This window comes from Gallus gallus, chromosome 2, assembly GCF_016699485.2.
Source record: "Gallus gallus isolate bGalGal1 chromosome 2, bGalGal1.mat.broiler.GRCg7b, whole genome shotgun sequence".
In the NCBI taxonomy this organism is placed as follows: Eukaryota; Metazoa; Chordata; class Aves; order Galliformes; family Phasianidae; genus Gallus; species Gallus gallus.
The window spans coordinates 59,473,707-59,495,133 of NC_052533.1; positions in this window are offsets into that span (position 1 = coordinate 59,473,707).

Below are 21,427 nucleotides of genomic sequence, written 5' to 3' on the forward strand. Positions count from 1 at the left end.
TGATGTTTAAGACCAGGCCCACGCCTCGACACTTTGCCATTTATCTTTCTTTCGGATAAGGGAGCAGATCCACAGGAATGTGGAATTTACTGTTGTTGAAAACTGAGTATATTATTAAACTTTAACCGGGCTTGTGTGTTCCCTTTTCCAGTGTTTGTAATAATCAAATATTTGTGTTCCTTCATTGCATGTTACAGTTCTGATCTAGCAAAGCGCTTAAATTATGTTCTGTAGAGCTTTACTGGATCAGAGCCACTGTCAGTACTTCCAAAAAGTAAAGCCTAAAGCAGTCTCTGAAATATTTGGCTAGAGATGGTCTAGCATTATTCCTCACCCATAAGGATCTTATCTGGACCCTCCCGTAGGAACTGAAATAGCAAATGTCATGTATGCAGCCTTGGCAGTCAATTTCGAACTTGGAGGGCTTCTTATGGTGAAGTAGTGTGGGCCAACATGCCTATTAGACATGTTCAGAGCTTTTTATGCTTTTCTTATCCATTTGAAACACAAACAATTCCTGCTTTCCAAATCAGGCCTAGCCATGTATTATGATGGCGGCGGCAACTTGATAAAAATGATATGGAAAACACAGCCTTTAGTTGCCTATTGAGTGTGCTTTGTCCAAGAAGAAAAAAATCTCCTATTCGAAAATTAACTAAATAATTGTTTTAAAAGCTTTTAATGTTGTAAGCAGTTGTTTACTGATTTATAAACAGTTTTCGATAAACTTTCTTGATCAGTAGTGCAAAATACATACCTGGATACATCAGCGACAGCTGTCTAAGTTAGAGATTTCTTTCCATCTTCAAAACTTGTTTATATTACTGGCCCTTTGTGACTTGTGCTTCTGATAAATGGAACAACTTCAAACACACTGCCTTATTCTGAAATACTTTGTCTTCTCTTCATTTTTACTTAGATGCTAAGGAATGCTGGGTGCCAGTAAGTCAAAACTTGTTATCCTTTTGTGTGGGAATTAGATTATCATGAACTCCCTATGCCTGTTCAAGAAGATGGAAGGCTAAAGGATGCATTTTCAGGTAGCCTATGCTCTGAGCTATAGCCATGGGGGTAAAAGTTCCTGTGAAGTATTCACAGTGAAAATGTAACTCTGTAGAGTGCGTTTGTTGAGGACTTGGCTGTATTTCCAAGTGGCAGGTTTGCTGACAGACCAAGTAACCTTTATTAGCCTCTTCCAATTACGTCCTGGGAATTTTTTCAGTCTCACCCTGAGAGCCATGCCACCTATAGGGTAATACAAGATCTACCCTTCTCATGAAAAGCCAGTTTAGAGTCTCTTACCAGAGTTTACTCAAAATATATTTGCTTCAGAATTTTCAGGATGCAAAAGAAATTTGCATGTAAGATACACAGTTAGTACCTTGGTCACTCTGAAAGTAATGCCTCATATTTATTTATTTGGAAACTACAACAGATACAAAGAGCACAACAGCATGATTTGATAGCGCAAATTCTCAGCCATAAAATGTTGTTTTTCAGCAAAGTCACCACTATTAGCTATGCATTTTTGCTAATGATGAACAAGAGTCTGTGTGCCACCAAAATCTTCACAAGTGGAGGTGACCTGCCGTTACCTCTGCTAAAACATAGTGCAAGCATAGATGAACGGCGGGGGTGAACTTTTTTCTGCATTGAGGAATTCAATGACACACTTTTACTTCATCCACTATATGGGAACTGTTGAATCACGGCCTGAACCTCTGATTGACCACCTGGGGCAAGCACCGAGTCAGCCACAGGAGCACAGGTGAAGGCAATTCATCTGTGTGACCGGAAGGGGTGGAGCCTGGCTCCACTTCTCCTAGACCCCATTTAAAGGCTGACTGCCACTGAGGAAGGATCTCTTCCTGGAGGTTGTTCCTTGTGGAGTTTTTGCAAGCCTCCAACACCAGTGAGCACCTTTCATTTATATCTGATTATCTTTTCCTATGTGGTAATCTTACCAGCCTAGCTTCTCTGTATACTGTATAAGATCTGTATACTTATTTATCATACAATCTACTCTTCCATTTTGTCAGAATGCCTCTCTGCTGCTAACTGTTGCATGGTAACAAAATATAATGGAATAGTGGTGGGAAAAAATCACCTCTGCTGCTGTGCCACCAACATCTGCCTCTGATGTATTAGGGCAGCATAATAAAATAGGCGTTACTTTTGGAGCAGCCCTGCTAATCTGGGTATTTTGTGTGTAGTGTAATGAGCACAGAACTCTTATACTTGGCTCTGCAGAGTCAACCAGAAAATCCTGTTTTATGAAGTGATCTTAGAGACAGAGAGAAAAAAATTGCTGGAGAGGATCTGTGAAATAGGAAGAATTCCAGAAATCTCTCTACTGTTGATTGGGTGTAAGGAGATCAAGGAAGGCTCAGGACTGAGAATTATTTCCTGGGCCCTATTTTGGGATATGAAGTTGTAAATAGCACATTTTCATTATGTTATTGCATTCCCAGAGCTGCCCAGTAGTCAGCCTTGGTCATGAAAGGGTTTGTATCAACTTTATGAACTGTCACAATTGTATGAAATTTTTCTGTGTGTGATGTACGCATGTATCTACATACATACAATTAAATAATAGTTTCTAAGAATGTAGTTATAACTAACTGATTTTATGGAAAAATCCCGTTATTTGATAATGTACCCCTTGTTGGAGTGAGCAGCAAAAAAGCTTAAGCATTATAACCTTGAAACTCTTGTCTACCATAGCAGTGTTAATAGTAGGTGGATGGCAGTGTTTTATTTATGTAAAGCTATTTCCATGTGAATTAAAAAAAGTTTACAATGATTTAAGGCAAGAGAAGAAGAAAGTGGCTGACCAGATTTGACCTGACAGTAGCCCTTTATATTTTCATAATTAATAAAGTAAAAAAACAAAAAAAAGTATTTGCATTGATTGTAACATGTTTTGTTAATTACTGCTATTTGTCTTATTCATATTGTCAAATGGGAGGTTTGTGTTTTCGATCGTTCAGGCTCTTAGCTGTGGTAAATGTACTTCTGGCAGCCTCATGGCATCTGCTGTGTGCTTGTGCTGGAAGGTTTGCTCGCTTATGCTGCCAGGGCTCTGTGTTTTTCTTGTGGAAGAGCAAGGGTGGTTTTATACCCAGGTTTAAAAAGCTCTTTGTCCTGTAATGAAAATATCGTGTCTTTGAGTTAAATCCATCAATTCAAATGCAGTGTTTCAGTGTTCAGTAATGCAGTCTGACATGCTGGACAGTTGGTATCTGCGGAGGTTATATCTAGAATTACGTGGCTCTGAATCCTGGAGGATCTCTGGGGTGTGCGGTAAGAATGTGTCTTAACTGTCCGGTGTAATTTAGGTTTATTATTCCCATCAGGATTTACTTACAACAAGGATCACCATATTGTGAAGGAAACCTACTGCTCTACACTGTATTTCTTAGATGCAAATAATTCCTTACGGCTTTTCTTTGTGAAAGGATTCACTTGAAGAGTGATTCTACCAGAAACTCTGAAATGTTATTTTAAACCTAATCAGATTTAAATCAGATACAGCACTTCTGAAACCTAAGTGGACATGGAGATCAAAGGACAGAAGTTGCTGAAGGAGGACTTCACTGTGATGCATCGACTTGCGTTGTATTTGCAGTATGTGGATTTATGGGAAGGAGCTCCTGCCTGAACCACCAGGAGCTGTGTGTTACCCTGCGTGCTCCTTTTTGACATGCATCTTTGTACTCTGTGGGAAGTTGGGAGGTGTATTTGTTCCAGGTACTGGGTAAAGAACTCACTGGTGATCCTGTTCAGAGAACAATGATATGTCACCCTGTTTGTATCTCTTTGTATTGGCATAAATTGTGTTTTGTCATAGAAGTTCTAGAAATTTTAATTACCCATAGAAAATGGACAGCATGAACAGCAACATGATTAGTTTTCCCATACCAGAGCACTCATTTTGAACACAGAATGAAAGGAGCACATTCAGCCCTTACAATGCTGAGACCATTAACAGTGTTGCTATTTGAGGGAAAGAGAAAAGTAGGTAAATTTTTCAGAATAGAGCTATCACACTGTATTTTTATTCTGTAGAGGTTTATTTGTTTTTATGAAAATTTGTTTTCCCTTTAGTGGAGAAAAGACATGCAGTTTTCTTTAGTTTCTGAGAGATCTAGTAGCATACATTCAGAATTATCTTGTTGTTCAATTAAGTGGTGTTACACTGTAAATCACCTTTTTCAGTCCAGAATTGAAATAGTAAAGTGAAAACTATGGAATTGAGTACCTTAACCTATGACAAATACTGTGCTTGTCTTTTCTAAGTCCACTTTCCTGCTCAGCCTTTTCCCCTTTCCTATGGGGAGCACGTTCATAAAGGAGGTTAGGGCAGATGGTTTGAGATTAATAACCATTGAGAAAGTAGGTCTACCCATAGTACTTGATTTTAAATTGATTTATCCTTAGGCGTGACCTTGGATACAAGTCAACTTACAGGACTGAAGCCCTTGTATGGAACTGGCTCTTGATTTTTCAGAAAGTTTCTAACAGTCTGAATTTAAGCTGATTTTATTTTTTCATCTACTTGGCTAAGAACTATATTTAACATTTTTAAGTTGTTTGTTCTGTCCACAGTTTCTGTCAAACATCATCAGTGCTGTCTTTCTCTGTCTTCCTTTCACTAATGGCAATTGTAATTGATTTCAGAGCCTGACTGACAGGTAAGTCTAGGCAACACAGAGGGTATTTGGTGAGAGCCATAAAATAGAAAAAAGATAAGACTGCAGCTAAGCATGGTGCACTCCAGGAGGCATCTCAACATTCACTCTGGCTTTCATGAAGACTTCTCCAAGCTAGTTGGTTCTCAAGGCTAGGGTAAGAGCAGAGGATTCTTCTCTTTCCTGGAAGCTGTAATTAAGTTCGGCCTGTTAAATACTTTCCATCTGGCCAGACTGCCCTCTTCAAATACTTGTTTGATAAAGGAGAGGTTGTTCTTTGCTGCTATGACTTTGTATTTCCTAGGAGCCTGACAATGTTCTTGATTCAGTTGATGGTAAAATTATGTTAAGGTCATTTGAATAGGATAACCTGGAGCTATGCTCTTGTTTAGAAACTCTTTCTATTATATCTCAGCCTTCTTAGTAACAAAGTTACCACAGTCTGAAACTGCAAAGAAAATAGAATTGGCATGTGTCTACATGTACACAGATGTCTTTCAGAAAGACACCAGTTCATACTCCTCACTAATTTCCTCCCCAAAACTTTTCACCTGTTTGGTTATACAGTATTCTCTGTTTCAAAGAGCACATCTTACAGTGCTTTCTTATCTGTTATCAGCTGTCCTTTTCTTGTAACTATAACTGGTTTGAATGCCAGTTCCTATTCTATGTAAGTATGATTTATTAGATCTTAATCTGTGTTGTAAATTTGTGATATTTAATAACATTTTCTTTCTTGCTTGTAGGAAAGCAGCTTCACTTAAGTACTTGGAGAAAGTAATTCAGAAGTTAGATTTACTCATTTGATGATATTTTCAGATTAATTGGCTGTGAGTTCTTGGTGCAAGTTCACCAAGGATCTAGAAGCTGGTGTCTCTTGGGAGTTGTTTGAAAAATAGATTATGCAATTATTGTGGTCTGTGGTCACTGTTCAGTGTAGTGCTGTCAAATCTGTCCTAGTAACTGTACATGCACTGTCTTAATTGGAAGAAGATATCAGAAATAAAGCCTGCGTTAGCCTCCATTTGCGTTTTTTTTAGACTTCAGAATTTAAACATAGAGTGTATTTGTATGAGTTAGACATGTGTACTTACACTGTACATGTGTGAATATAGTAAATTCTTAATGTCTAGAATTTGGATTTAATTATAAAAAGTGAGCACCTTTAATTTTTTTAAAAAAAATCTTATGCAAATGTCTGCCAAAAGCTTCTCCAGGGTCCTCAAGCAAAGCAGCTATTTACTGGAGTGACCATTCATAAATATTCATTTGAATATCACAAAGAAAAACATTCCCCCTCTCCCACTTCCAGATTTAACACATCTACGTCATACTTTTCTACTTTTTCCTCTTTACTCTCTTCCTTTCCCACAACTTCTATTTGTACAAATTTGATTTGCAAGTGACCCTGGCCTAAGGTTTGTGATGAGCAGCCTGACAATTTGCGGTATTAATGATCTTTATTTTGACCTCTAAGGAGACAGAAGAAGGACTGAGAAACGTTATAAATACTGGAAGAGAATATTATAAATCAGCTCTAATCCTGTTGCTGAACTGAAAGCAACTATAACAGTAAACATGAAATGTGTGACTTCGTTGCGTGAGATATACTACTTAATGTCAGGATTTGCCGAATGTGCATTGAGTTGCGTTTCATTTACTCTGAGAACTAAAACTTTTAACTGATGGTAACCACACCATCAAGCTTCACAAGTGGTGAGATATGAGAAGCATTCCTAATCCAAATCTGAAAAGCTCTAGGAGTTTGAGCTGTTTTGCCTCTATAATGCTTATAGTACAGAAGCAGTACCTGATGACTTAGCATTTGTCAGGTACTTGGGTGGAACAGACTGAATGGCTTCTTCACATGTATTTTATTCAAAGAAGAAAATATCTGTTCTGAACTTGTTAACAGCTTTTCCCAGACACGTCAGACCACAATATTATAGACTGAGATGCATACATAGATGGTTACAAATGTGTTTATCTGTATTTGGACAGATGTAGTCACATGCGAAAAATGGAAGATTATTAATCAAGAATACAGGTGTCACGTACAATTATATGTGAATGGGTTAACTCTAAGGACTATAGTGATGTTTAAATAAAATAAAAGAATTCATTATGGTTAGCAACAAGGATTTTTGGGAAAACAAAACAAAAGCGCATAGTGCTGCTGTTAAAGCTATTAACTCCTCGAGGGGTTTGTCAGAGAGCACAAACCAAAAACAACCTCTCATCATTTAGAATACCAGTAAATGTCAGTGACTGTACATCCTTAGAAAAAGCTCAAGAAGATATATCCCCAATTTTTATGATTCCCTTGCAAACCTCTTTATTCTGTTCTGTGTGGATAAAGGTTTTTTCTTTAAATCCTTGCATGTAAGACTGCAAATTCGGAAGAAGGATTTGTATATTAAATACGAGATCTAAAGACTTAAAACTGTATGTAATACTTCAGTAATGCATGAATTAAGCTCCTGACAGGCTGCAGAACTCTTGCTTGCTCTACCTGGTGCAGATCTTAATTGTCTCAGGGCATTCATCAATAACCGCGATATGGAAGATACCTAATAGCCTGAACTCAGCAATGATTTTTCATTGGGAGAATTATCTTGGCATGCTGTAGTAGTTATAAATTGATTGTGTGTGTGAGTGGAGTGGTGCTATAGCTTCTGGTTTTTATACGGATATTTTACTGATTTTAGTCTCTGGATTGTGCTTGCATCACTCCCCTTTTGGAACTGTTTCTTATATATATATATATATATAAGAACACACGGTAAAGGGAAGTAGTCCTAGGTGCTCAGCAGTTATGAGGGTAGAGTAAAAAATGAGTCAGCCTGGAGTTTGACTATTTCTTGTATCAACTTGTCAAAACATTGGATTGTAATACAAAGCTTGCAAGAATATTTTCTACACATGTAGAATGTGCTTTGCCTTTTGTTCATTTTCAAAGAAGTGAAAGAAAAAAGATGGACACAATATCTTAATTTTTTTCTTTAGATCAGAAAGTATAATTTTTTTTTGTTTAAACATCTTAATAGGACAATTATTCTTTTATTTTTAAACACAATTTTCAAGTGTATTAACTGCTTGTGACAGGTGCTGTTTTGACAGTCATGGAGAATTAAGTCCTCTTCTACCCAACAATGCAAAATTGTCAGTCAAAGACTTCTTTATCTGTTGCCCTTAGACATTCCAGCTTCATTTTGGAGTGACCATTCCTAAAAGCAAAAAGACAGCAGTGACTCTGGACCACTTTTTCTGCTGAGATCAATTGTCTGCTACAATGATGGATGTTTCTTTACTTTGGACTAAGCTGAAATTCCTGTCTCGTTTCTTGTCTCTGAAGAGCATGAAGGTAAGAAATTCTAATCTGTATATGATCTTGAAGTGGAGGACTGATATTAGGATGCCATTTCCCCAGTCTTACGCTGCAACTGGAACCTAAAATATTAAATGAAGAGCATTCTCCAGTTCTACTCCTGTGTCTGTCATTACTGTGTACAACAGTTCAGTGCAATCTTGTTTAATAACAGGAGTAAAAAAAGGAAGAAATAGCTACACGCTCATTAGAAACAAAATCAATTATTACTTTTAAAAACTACCTGCTTTCAATTAAGCAGGAAATTATCTAACCGGTTACTTAATTTGCTCTGGCTGGCAGTCTCTCAACTGCTTTATGCTGAGTGGAGCATGAAATTAAATATGTAACAACTATCCTAATGGTTATGTTTTTAGAAAACCAGCATTTAGAAATGGAGGTATTTTGCATAGTATCAAAAGAAATAATGACATAAAAATAAATGACTGCTGCTTCAATGCATTTGGCATTTAAAAGAAAGAAATCTACTTCATTTTAGACTCTTTTACTCTATGATTAATAAGAAAACAATCCTTGGTTTGACTGATGCAGATCTGTACCTGGGAACTGGGTCATTTATTTAGGTGCTAGTTTCCCCTCCCCTTGCTTCAGATGATGTATAACACGTGAAAGTGTTGATACTGATATCTTGCTGCTTCAAGGGCTATGCTCCATGCCATGAGCATGTATTCTCTGTATACTGTGTATTTTAGTGAAATTTCTGTAGGAATCTTTAAGGGATTTTGAAGTCTTCTCTTTGCCATTTGCTGGATACATTTCTCCTTCTCAGGGTGACTTTCTGTATCTCAGCTGATACCCTTGCATTTCTTATTGCATAAGGCAGATGAATAGAGTTTTACGTGGCAGGCTATTGCCTGATTTTCAAAGGTATCCCATTGGAGTTCAGCATTGGCTTAAAAATAATGTAATAAAAATATATATACTTGGAACTTTGATACAGAATTCTTCTGATTGTGTATTTGGAGGGAGGTCCAAACTTTGGTCATGTTTGGGTTTGGAGATATGCTAGCATCATCCAGTTCCCTGTATGTGATAGCTTTACCCCTCACCAAAGCTTCTCCTTGCCGTAAAAGTCTACAGGTAATTGCAATGGCAGAATGATCCATTAAATTGCACTATGTAAACTTGGCTACGCTACCATCCAAGAAGATATACTTTGATTTCAGTGTCACACCTTTGATTGGAAGCCTTTTTATTATAATTAAAAATGCAGCAACTCATCACAGTCCCTGGAGTTGAATTGCCAAGTCACTGTCTGAACCAATGGTTGATCATCAGGTGAGAAGGTGTGGCTAACCCAGGGAGTTCAGCTGCAAGCAATGCACCTGAGTGACAGTAGGGGTGGAGCCTGAATCCACCCCTCCTCTGCCTTATTTAAGCAGCCAGAGGAGCGGTGTTTTTTCCATTTAGAGATAGCAATCCTCTTAAGCTGTCACCAGTCATCAGTTTTCTTTCTTTGTTTGCTATTACTCCACAGTGCCTGTATCCCATTAGAAGGCACTGTCATTGCCTTCTTTTGCAGTACAGCCCATAATACCCAGATATAGGGTATTTTGTCCTTAAGTTGAGCTTTAATGCTATCTGTCATTCAGGAAAGCTGTGTTTTATAAATTATGTAATGAACACATTTTTGTTCCCTATAGACTTGTGAATTTGAGCAATTAAGGCAGTAAATTAAACAGTCTTTGCCTTGAGTCTTGTCTCAGACATTTACTGTCATAACTTTTGAAAATTCTTTGAAATTTGGTAGGAAGCGTTGGTTCTTCCATGAAGGTAGTCCTAGCCTCATACTGCAGAGCAGTATTTGTGGTAGCAGCTGTCTACATCTTAAAGTCTTGGTATTCTTAGTTGATTGTTAGTCGTTATAAGACTGTTCTATTTCGTTTCTCAAATGGGATCAATGTCTCAGATAACAATAACAAATATCAAACTCTACTTACATTGGGTCAGAATTGAAAATGCAATCTGACTTTTCATTTGTGGTTTATGTCCCTTTGCCTTCTTCCCTGGCATGCAATTGGGCTCTCAGTCTTCAAAGACTTTGTGTTCCAGTGCTGCAATTCATGAAGAAAGTGGCAGTAAATAAAAAAAAAACTGTGAGAAACATGCTCATAGGAATTAAACAACACTCCTATGTAAGCCACCCCAATTTTCTCAAACTTCTCCAGTCATAGTCCTGAAGAAAGTAATCTTTCCTTATTCCAGCCATTGGCATCAACTTTCTTTCTCCATAGCCAGCAATCAGAGCCACTGAGCTGAAAAAATGCCTGTTCTGTCTCAGTAATGCCTTCCATCGAAGCTGATGGTGTCCTGTCAGCAGCTTATACAGACAGAACCACCGGCGCCATCTTCATTAGGGGAAAAGCTAATATAAACAAATAAGGCGTTAGTGTAGATAGCAGACAGAGTATTACTGAAAAATGCTTTGTGGCAGTTGCCGTGCCTTTAGTTTTAAAAATATATAAATGTTATATGAATCCCAAAACCTCCTTTATTTACATAAAATATTTATACACCAAGCAAGACAATTTCACAACTTTATAATGTATTTTCCTGTTAGATTAATCTTTTCATATGGTAACCGTATTACAAGTAAACATTTTCCTAGTCTCCACTACATGAATGTGGCTAAAAGCTTCCTTGTTATTTTATAGTTACAGCATTTCAAATGTATCCCTTTTTGACGTGGTTAGGCAGCCTGCCAGTTTTACCACTAAATTATAGCAGAGAAAACACTCCGTAGAATTTGATTAGATTTCTTCCTTCTTCCCATGAGTAAGGCAAAGCAAATTTATGTTCAAAATGCAAGCTGGGTGCTAGAGAATTGAATCCATATTTGTAGTGTTAAAAATGCATGCAAGTTTTGTAGTTGAAAATACACCTTGTTTGTCATGCTGCTTTATATTATTGCCTTTTTGTTCTGTTTTGTCACTATCATCTGTGGAATGATTGAAAAGCATTAGATCATATTGAAGTCAGGGTTGGTATTTCAGTGGTGAAGATGTCTTAGTCTCTTCTATTAATAAACAAATATATTAATAATGTACTTAGTAAGACTAGATTCATCTCAACTAGTTGTAAGTAGTTACCTATGGGTCTAATTTAGAAATGTGTAATCTATAGGTTGTCCCTTTAAGGAGAAAGGCTACATCTATCTGACCTCTAAGTATGTGGTGCCCGAGTCATAAGATTGATTTATCTGAATTGAATTGGAGCATACAGCAGTGTTTCTCTGGCTGAGAAAGGTGGGTTTCCTTTTAGTAGCAGTCTGGACTGACTGTGAAGAAAAGACGGTGCATGCCTAATTTAGAGCTGGTACAGAGCTGGAATGTGGAATAAGACAGTATCTGAAACTGGGAGCTAGGAAACATTCCCTGATAAGCAGAGCTTTGCCCAAAGATCTTCAGTGGACTGAGTTGTCCCTATGTCCACCTCCTTCCGTATGTACAAGAAGGAGTCCTGTTGATATTCTAGAAATTGTTCTCTTTCAGATGCTAATTCAAAATCCTAGGTTGACTGGCTTGTGATTTATGAATGCCAGTGACCAAAATCCCACTGAGAGGTTTTCGAAAGACTGTATGCAGTAGATTTGTGGTCATCATTTATTACATGTTTGATAGATGTGTGGTAAAATGTGAATATGTATTATGAGTATAATGACAAGAAAACAAAACAAATTTGTTTATCATATAGTTGTTACTAGACAGCACTGTTTTGATGTGTGTGTATATATATCCTTTAAGGATAGTGAGCCACTATTAAATAACATAAACCAAGAAATTTTGGTCACTGATTTCTGAAAAAGCTCCTTCAGATGATCAGTTGAGTGGAAGCGTGTTCCAGGAAACAGTGCAAAAGCTAAGGCAGATATAAATGCTGTAGGGTAGGTACAAAAGTTCCCATTTTATGAGGCAAACTATCTGGATAGGAGCACTTCATATTCTGCGAATCGATTTTGTAGGTACAGAAGGATTCAGAAACTGGCACTACACATCCAACACATTTCACAAGTGATCCTTAAAAGTGTACACTTGTGGCTGTTTGCAGTGTATGCTTTCGGTATCAAAGTGAACTGAAACATGTATTCATAGCTCTCTCCTCCAGCCAAGCAAACGAATGAAATGAGTAACTTTAATAACTATGCATTTATGTACTATATATAGATATGACATTAAACAAATCTTTAAAATCTGATGTATTGAAATGTACCTAATAGTTACAACATTTACTAAATATGGATGATATATAAGATTAATTAGAGGGGGAAAAAAAGTCCTGTAAAATGTGAGTGGTTGATGTAAAGATGTTTTATCAGAATTTGCTTGCTTGTTGAGTAAAAAAGAGGGTTCTACAGTTGTTTTTTTTAAAGACTCATGAAATCTGAAGATTTTTCAAGTTTAGAAATATTTAAAAAAAAAACACAACATCTGATGGCTGTCAAATAGTAAAAACAGTGAATCAATAAGCCACACTAATCTAATTGTTCTGAGTATAGGGGTAGCATATATAGCACTCAGTGGATTACTTATGGTAAACAGCTTTCATAAAAATGGACCAATTCAAAGCCTGTTGGCATCAGTCAGTACACTCCTATTATTATCGTCAACTTCCATTCCAACTCAGGTCTTGATCCAAAGCCTACCTAAGCTAATGAAAATGTTACAGCTGAAGTGATGTCTGGACCTAAACAAGCTCTTCTGAAATCAAATATACTACCTCTTCTTACGACTCTTTTCTTGATTATTCTGCTAATTTTGACTGCACCCAGTGCTTGTTTGTTTCTAAATGAGAGTCATTCTACTGAATGTTCAAAATATATCCAGCCTGTAACTAAGAAAAATGTGATGTTGTCAGAGGAAGAAGAACAAAAAATGTTGTGTGCTCATAGATAAATACATTTAAGTAGGGCAGCAGAACATCCATTTAACTTGTAATTTGTATACAAATAAAAAAAGAAATAATTGATTTAATTTATATTGCCATGGATCACTGGTAAATGTGACTTGAAAGGGTCTATATTTTGATCTGAAGCTTAATGTGATTTTATTCCCCTTGAAGGGAATAATTGTAATCAACCCCTTATAGCCTCTGGAGAACAAGACACTGTCCACTAAAGACTACAGTGTTTTCAAGCATATATTTGCACTGATGTTCTCATTGAAATGAATGGCATTGTTCTATGGATGGAAGCTAGGGCTTTTCTTATTGGTAAGTGTATTCACAAAGACATGAGGATATCATTTACCAATTCATTTAAATAATACTTATACCTCAGAAGTCTCATGAGGGCAGCCCAAATACACTAGAAAGGATGAAACGGAAAAGCAATCTTTTTGCTACTTCTGTGGGACTGGTACAAAATGGCACTGCAAGGGTTAGCACACACTAAAGATTTGTTTGGAATATATGATCTTCCGGTTGCCTGCTACTATATTTGAATGCCATCTTGCAGAGTGGATGAGTGCAGCGTGTACCTGCAGTTAGGTATATCCTGATCAACAGTCATTTTCTTAGAAGTTCTGATTTCAGAGTGGAAATGCTGGATAAAGATGAAATTATTTTTGTCTGTGAGGCACTATATTATACAAATGCTGCTTCGTTTCTTCAGCCAAATCAGTTTCCCATGCTATCTTCCTCTGCAACAAAGTTAAATATAAAGACTGTGTACTTACTCTTGCATTAACTCTGTGCAGTCTCTTTGATTATTTTCTGCTACTGTACAGGTTTTAGACTGGGCTGCACCAGCTGTTTCCCTGGGCTGGGAAAATGAAAAGCTAGAAGTGAACTGACTCTCCTTTAAGCTCTGCTCATACCAGCAGAAGGCATGTGGGCCCAGCCATAGGATCCTGTGATTCCATGAACCTCTGATACTTGGGTAGGGTATGTCAGGGTTACAAATAGTGTTCTTCTTTCTACAGCTATGTGCTGTAACATCTCCATGGTACTTTCAGCAGAAGTAATAAGGATGCTAGCTGTGTTATGTGCTCTAGAACAGCAAAGGAAAGGGCCTCTGGGACTTTAATAGCAGTGGGTATGCAAACAGATTTGTATAATTCCATTAAGTATATGGACTACAAGCATTGTGTGTATTATAGGAAGAGGTATGAAATGCAATCACCAGACAAAATGTTTGTTTTCCTTGTTTACACATTTCTTCCTCTTTTTGCAGCCTCAATGCTGTAATGTCTAAATAGTTTGTTCTGTAGCACAAGGCACGCTGTGTGAAGAGGTAAGAACATGATCACTCACATTATGCCAGGATCTTGACTGGCTCTTGACTGGCTGATCATCTCTTGCTACTTATGATTGAGCAATAAAGAGAGAGGTACAGGGTATTTCCTGGGGATTAATAACTGGCAGGGAGGAGTTAATGATCTGAGGTGTAGCTGAGGACCATTAACCCCAGCTGGTCATTAATTCTCATTAAAACCTCTGCAACTCAGTTCACCAAACATAGTGAAGGACAAACCAGTGCTTTAAGTGCCTTTGTGATTTCCCCTCTCTGTTTGTCTCTTTAAATGAATTTTATTTTAATTCATGTTACTTCCTGGGATATATTCTGCTTTTTTCATCCCTATAAGAAGTTTTATTCTGAACAGTAGTTGTGTAAAACCTGAAGTTTTCACCTTTATGGACAAATGGATTTCTCAGTACTAAAATAGAACTATGGGCATTTTAAAGATACAGTATTTTAGATAGTCTAGCGTTTAATCAAATGCAAAAGAAGAGATAAGGAATAAACTTCATAAAATATTTGTTTACAAAACCTGAACTTACTTTTTAGTCATGTAGTACAGCCTCATCTGTTGCTACATAGAAGTTTTTTTTTTTATGACGAGGATCCCTGGCTCTTCAAACACTGAAGCTCTTAAGGTTTTCGTTATTAATAGTTTCCAAAAATTATTCCTTTAAGTTTAGCAGTATTTGATGCATAAAACACTGCTTATTTCTTGCAATTCATATACAGACTTAAAAAGCCATGTACAGTAAACGTTCGTTTCATTTTAGCTGAAAAACTTTAGGAATGTGTCTCTTGTAACTGATTTGAAACTTGTATCATCCTGTGCAATACTAAATAATTCTAGAAATTTAACATACTTGCTAGGGAAGAATAATTGTCAATGAGGTATTTAGTGCAGAGTAATTTGTAGATATTCTGTTAATTCAGTTTATTCCAAATCCAGATTATGGTATTAAAATATGAAGCTATAACTATTTCTGAAGTCTTTTTTTTTAAACGGGTAGATCTGATAGAATCCAAAAGTCTATCTTCTGGGCCCAGCCTTCTGATGTTAGCAACACAATACCTCAGCAGTGTCAGAGAGCTCAGTTGGCTGAATCCAAGAGTAGCAGATTGTCTATGTTCATTGCAGATGTCTTTCTGAAAATCAGCAAGAAAATCTCTGCGGCCTTACAACTTTGTAGAGATGCTATCAAGTGTGATTGGCAGAGTTCTGGATAAGGGAGGCAGATAACAGAATGAAAGAAGTAAGCTGGCAGCAATGCAGTGAAATCAGTTAAGGTTTGTTTTTTTTTTCTTTTTCTCCTTGATTCTAGTGAGAGAATAACTCATGTTTAGGCTTTGATTTTAAAAACTGTAATTTTGCCATATGCCCACTGATTAACTCTGGATCCAGAGCATGGGCTCTTAAAATCCGAAACCCTCTCACTCTGGGGATACGGAAACACGTGTAGGATGACATAGAGGCTGATAGGGATTCGTGTTGCATGGAGAGCTTGAAAATGTAACCTGGGCAACATTACTGTGTTGCTTTTAATAGCTGAAAAGAAAGTTTGCGTCTGGGAGTTCAGGAGAATTTTTAACCTGTCCAAGAGTCCAAACAAATTTCAGGAGAAAAAGTTTGTGCATTTTTAAGGAAAATGAAAAAAACATAATGTCTTGTACAGTCAAAAGTAGTTTACTATCTACAGTTTTGCTTAGGGGAAGGCTTCTGAATGCTGTTCTACCGTAGGGGTCAACTTAGACTCCTCTACTAATGTTTGAGGTTGTGTGTTAGATACCTTTACTCTGCCAAAACACCAGTCATCTTTTCTATGTTCTGTTCTGATGGTTATAAGTCTTACAGTGCTTCATATTTTCAGTTCCAAGTAGCAGAAATAGAATCCTGTTTATAGGATCTGCTGATTACTGAAAATGGAAACTTGCTTTAGACGTACATTTTTAGGGCATGCATTGATGATTCAGCCTTCTTTATGCATATTTGCTATTAAGACCTTATTAGTTTCATCTCTAGATGCTGTAGAGAAGTTGCTATCTGCTGAAGGGAGCAGAGACACAGGGCAGTAGAAGTGGCTATGAATGTTATAAGCGAAGAGTTGTGTTTGTGCATAGGGAACAGCTGGTAAGCATGGAAAAGTATAGTGTTCTTTTGAGCATGACTAGCCAGTTAAGTTATATAGGCTAGCTTAAATTGCTCTGAGAATCCAGCTGACAGATGTCAATGTGGGTTAAGGTAAGTAATACAAACTGGAGGTGGGAGGTTTCAAGGAGAAAGCAAACAAGACATCAAAGTTGTCAAAGGATATTGGTCAGCAAATAATTAAATCTTCCTTTATTCCTATAAATCCTTTGGCATCCCTGTCCAAATCTGTGAGTCATGTGAAAGTTTCCAGTTTATGCCTCCATAGCCTTTGCTTCACTTACTCATAGGTTCATATTCTAGGAAATTCATTTTTCTTTTATCTTTATTTTGATGTGTCCAGACTATAGCCTTCAGCCTTTTTCATATCCTTCAAAAAGGCTTTCACTTCAGTTGATGTCTCAGCAATTTATTTATGACCCTACAGAGTCAAGATTTTTTCCTTCTGCTGAATGTCAATGATTGTGCTGTAAATTCTTCTTTTTAAGGCCAGGGCATCTTATTGCTTTGTATTACTGTTCACTTTTATAATGGCTAGCTACCAAGTCAGAATTTCTTTTTCCCCTTCTCCCTAAATCATTGAGTTGGCTTACAGCCTAACAGCTTCTGTATTTTTCTGAGCAATCTTTTATGTTTAAGCATTTATATATATAATATATATATATCCTGTTGCAGAATGTCCAGGACTTTGGAGTGCAGCCGCCTTTAAAAGCAGAAATGTTAATATATTCTTTACCTTGTCTCCTCAGCGTGAAATGTTTTTTCTTTTTCTAAGCTGGTTTATGACTTATCACCATCTACTTCTTCTGTCTTGTTGATCTCTTCCTTTATAGTAACTGTGTTATTTCTGTCATTGTATCTTCATACTGAGTCATTCTTGCTCTTCATGTTCTGACCATAAAATGTTGACATCATTATGGATTTCAGTCTTGTGTTGTTTTGTTTGTTTGTTTCTTTTAAACTGTAGCTTTCAACTCAGAAAAAGGCAAAGATTTTGTGTAAGATGATGATAATCTTTTCTTAGTACTTCTGTGTAGAAGCTCAGACTCTAGGTTAATGCATATTGTAGCAAGAGAAAGAGAGCCAATATGCCTTTCTCTTGCTCCGTTTCAATGTGATCTTTCAATATCACAGGCAGTATCACTACTGGTAGTAATATGTGCATATTTCAAGGTTCTTGGAATATAAATGATTCTGCTATAATTTCTCACATCTTTTTTTTCCTAGAAAATGTATAGGAGACGGGATTGCAGTATATATTACAGGTACATATTGCAGCACGTAGATTCAAAAAGCAACACATAAGAGTCTTTCTGGGAGCTTAAGGGAGTAGATGACCCACAATGTAGTGAAGTGGGAGAATAGCGATTTGATAATAATGGTGGCCAGTACAGAATAAATAAAGTCATCTTAAGTGTGTCTTATGGTATGCAAATATTTTGATATTAGTTTGTACCTCTAAAAATATATATATATATTTGAGCCCCATAGTGTTTCATATAGAATCACAGGGTCTGTTCTAACCTACAGTGGCATAGATCAGGAGTCTGTGGAAGATGGGAAGTTAGTGTTGCATGAAACTAGCATGAGATCAAAACAGATTCCAAAACACTGGAAATATTAGAAGATGCTAATTTATATTGTTGATTATAATTCCAGTCACTGGTTATAAACCTCCTGAAATGAACCACCTAATTTATAATGCATACCATGGGACAACATCTAATTTAGTGATGAGTGTAATCTTGCAAAGATTCAATAGAAATATCTATTTAAATGACTATGTTGTCATCTAATTGCATATATTTTTCTAAATCTTTGTTATTTAATATGCTTATTAAATTGAATTTTGTACATTCAAAAATATTCCAGTAAATAAATGTCCTTTACTCTGTGAGATGCAAGGTTAGTGTTTTATGTTAAATTGGGACTATTTTGGTGCGAAAGATAAGAAAATCAACATATGCTGCTATCACTTGTCAATTTGGAAGCTGCAAAGTGAGGGCTATCTGTGCAAAGTAATTGATATTCCTGTACAGGTTGAAGCTGATATAACAGAAGATAAGCAGAATGCAACTGGAGTACAGACTAGAAGAAAAAAAATCCATGCTGATGATTGTTTTACGTGGCCTCCAGTTTCAGACTGGGTTTTTGACCTCTTGGACTGCTGTATTGGCTTAGACGGTTTTATACATCTTGGACCTATGTAACTTTTGGTTGCACAAACAGAATATAAAACTCTTGAAGTGATGCTATCTTAATATTGTCTACTAAACAACTGTAAGAATAGATCTAGAAATAAGGGCTCAATTGCATGCAATCATTTTGCACTAAATATGTGACCTATGCTTTGAGTAAGGTGCATCAAAGAAGTCCACTAAAACTGTATTACTTATCTAGCTGAGTTAGTTAATGGTTCCATGGTCTGAGGAAGGAATCTGTAATGAGATTTGGTGTTCACTGGTCATAGAATCATAGAATTGCTCAGGTTGGAAAAGACCTTGAAGATCATCAAGTCCAACCACAACCTAACCATACTACCCTAACTCTAACAGCCCTCTGCTAAATCATGTCCCTGAGCACCACATCCAAACGGTTTTTAAACACATCCAGGGATGGTCACTCAACCACCTCTGTGGGGAGCCTATTCCAGTGCTTAATAACCCTTTCAGTAAAGAAATAAATTTTTCCTGCTATCCAACCTAAAACGTACCCTGGCACAACTTGAGGCCATTTCTCCTTGTCCTGTCACCAGTGAGAAGAGACCAACCCTGCTCTTGCTGTAAGTACCTTTCTGATATTGGAAGAGAGCAATAAGGTCTCTCCTCAGCCTCCTTTTCCCCAGACTAAACAGCCCCGGTTCCTTCAGTTGCTCCTCATGGGGCATGTTCTCCAAGCCCTTCACAAGCCTTGTTGCCCTTCTTTGGAGCAGCTCCAGCGCCTCAATGTCCTTTCTGTACTGAGGTGCCCAAAACTGAACACAGTACTCAAGGTGAGGCCTCACCAATGCTGAGTTCAGGGGCAGGTTTACTTCCCTAGTCCTTATCATTATGATTAGTTAGAAAGCATAAGGAACATCCTAATATTACTGGAAAGTAGCATAGCAAAAACTGTCTGAAGTAAAGGCAGTAAAAATACTGTTCTGTTAAGTTTCATTCTGATACTTTTGGAAACTAGTTCTGGTCTATAATGTGGATTTTGTATTAAAAAAAATTCAAGATCTATATTCTGGTATAAAATGACTCATTTTAAATCATTTCCTCCTATGTACTTTCGATCACAGTTAGTGGTTGAAGTGGCTGTGTGAGGTATCTGTTACTGTTCTGACTGCAGTTTCAGTGCTAAATGCTCACGGTGTATTGAGCTGTGGGATTCACTCCCTGTTCCCATCAGCAGTTTGCTCTGTTTCAGTCTGTTTTGCACAGGGAAATTCATTAGACAAAGTGATTACACAGGTGTTTATCCAGAAAATATTTTGAAGATAATGGAGCTGCTGAGATGTGACAACCCTCATTTTGTGTACATGTTGTTTATAACTTGCTGCAAGATGGGGAATTTTTTTCTTAAGTATGCGTACAAAGCTTGGGATTTGAACAGCAAATGCTAAACTTGTTCATATTGGGGAATCTTGCATTGCTTATCTTACAGCCACTCATCTGATGAGATTTGTGCATGCTTTTGGAAGCTGCAAATGTTTTGTCTTTTTAATTGAGTAAAACTGAGTAACTAATCTAATTCTTTGAGGTACTCATACACATCATATGGTTTATTTTTGGTGGGGTTATTTTGGTGGTTGTTGTTTGTTTTTTACCTCTGTATTAAGGAAAGTACTTCTGTGATTTAATTGATTGCATACAGGTCTAAGAGAAATGTCAGGAATCAGGAGATGCAGAATGAAAGGAGGAACCAGAACTCTGCACGTGAAAGGCAACTATGGTTCTGTTGGAGTAACTTGGGCGCGTGTTACTGGAGTGTGGGAGTTGACAGCTGCGGACTCTTCATGACAGATAGTAGGGGAAGGTGAGGATTGAGGGAGTAGCCCTACAAGTGAGGGAAACATTTGAATGTATGGAGCTCCTCTGTGGGACAGATGACAGGCATGTTGAGAGCTTGTGGGTCATGCTAAGGGGATAGGCCAGTAAGGGAAGAAGGATTTCATGATGGGAGTTTGTTATGGATCATTTGGTGGTGAGGAGAAAGCAGAGAAAATCCTTAGGCAACTTGAGGAAGTGTCTGACTCACAGGCTGCACTTCTAAGGGGTGAACTGAACATAGGAAATCTGCTGGAAGGATTATACAGTATCAGGATTGACTTAGTGATACAAACATATATGAAATTATCAAATGCATAATTTCATCTGCTGTTCAAAGAGGAGGCTGAGGCAGTTGGTAGTGCAGTAATTAACAGCAGTCTTGGCTGTAGTGATCGTTACAATGACCCTGAGAGACAGAGGAGTTCAAGGTCCTTAGACGGGAAGCAAGAAAGGCATGTGGAAGAATAACAGAGCCTGGACTTCAGGTGGGGGCAGACTTCAGCATATTCAGGCAACTGCTATATAGGATCACACTGGAGCTCTAAATGGTAAAAGAGGCATGGCAGGTTTTGAAAGGATAATCTCTTCCAAATGTGGGAGAAGGCCATACTTGAGAAAGTAAGCAGGTGCATCAGGAGACTGTAAGAGAGAAGCATATGATGGAGCTCCAATGCAAAACTAGGGGAAATCAGGGACAGGCTACAAAGGTGGAAGGAGTCCTCTTGGAGCACATCTCTTGCAGATTGGGAAAGGAGTTGGGAACAGTCAGCATGGGCTGTGTATAAGGAATGTCATTTCCCTGTGAGAGCAGTCAGGAAGCGGCACAGGTTTTCTAGGGGAATGTGCAGTCTCTGTCCCTGAAAGTTTGTAAGCCTTGACTGGAAAAAGTCTTGAGTAAGCTGGTCTGATTCTAGCTGATCCTTCTTTGAGTAG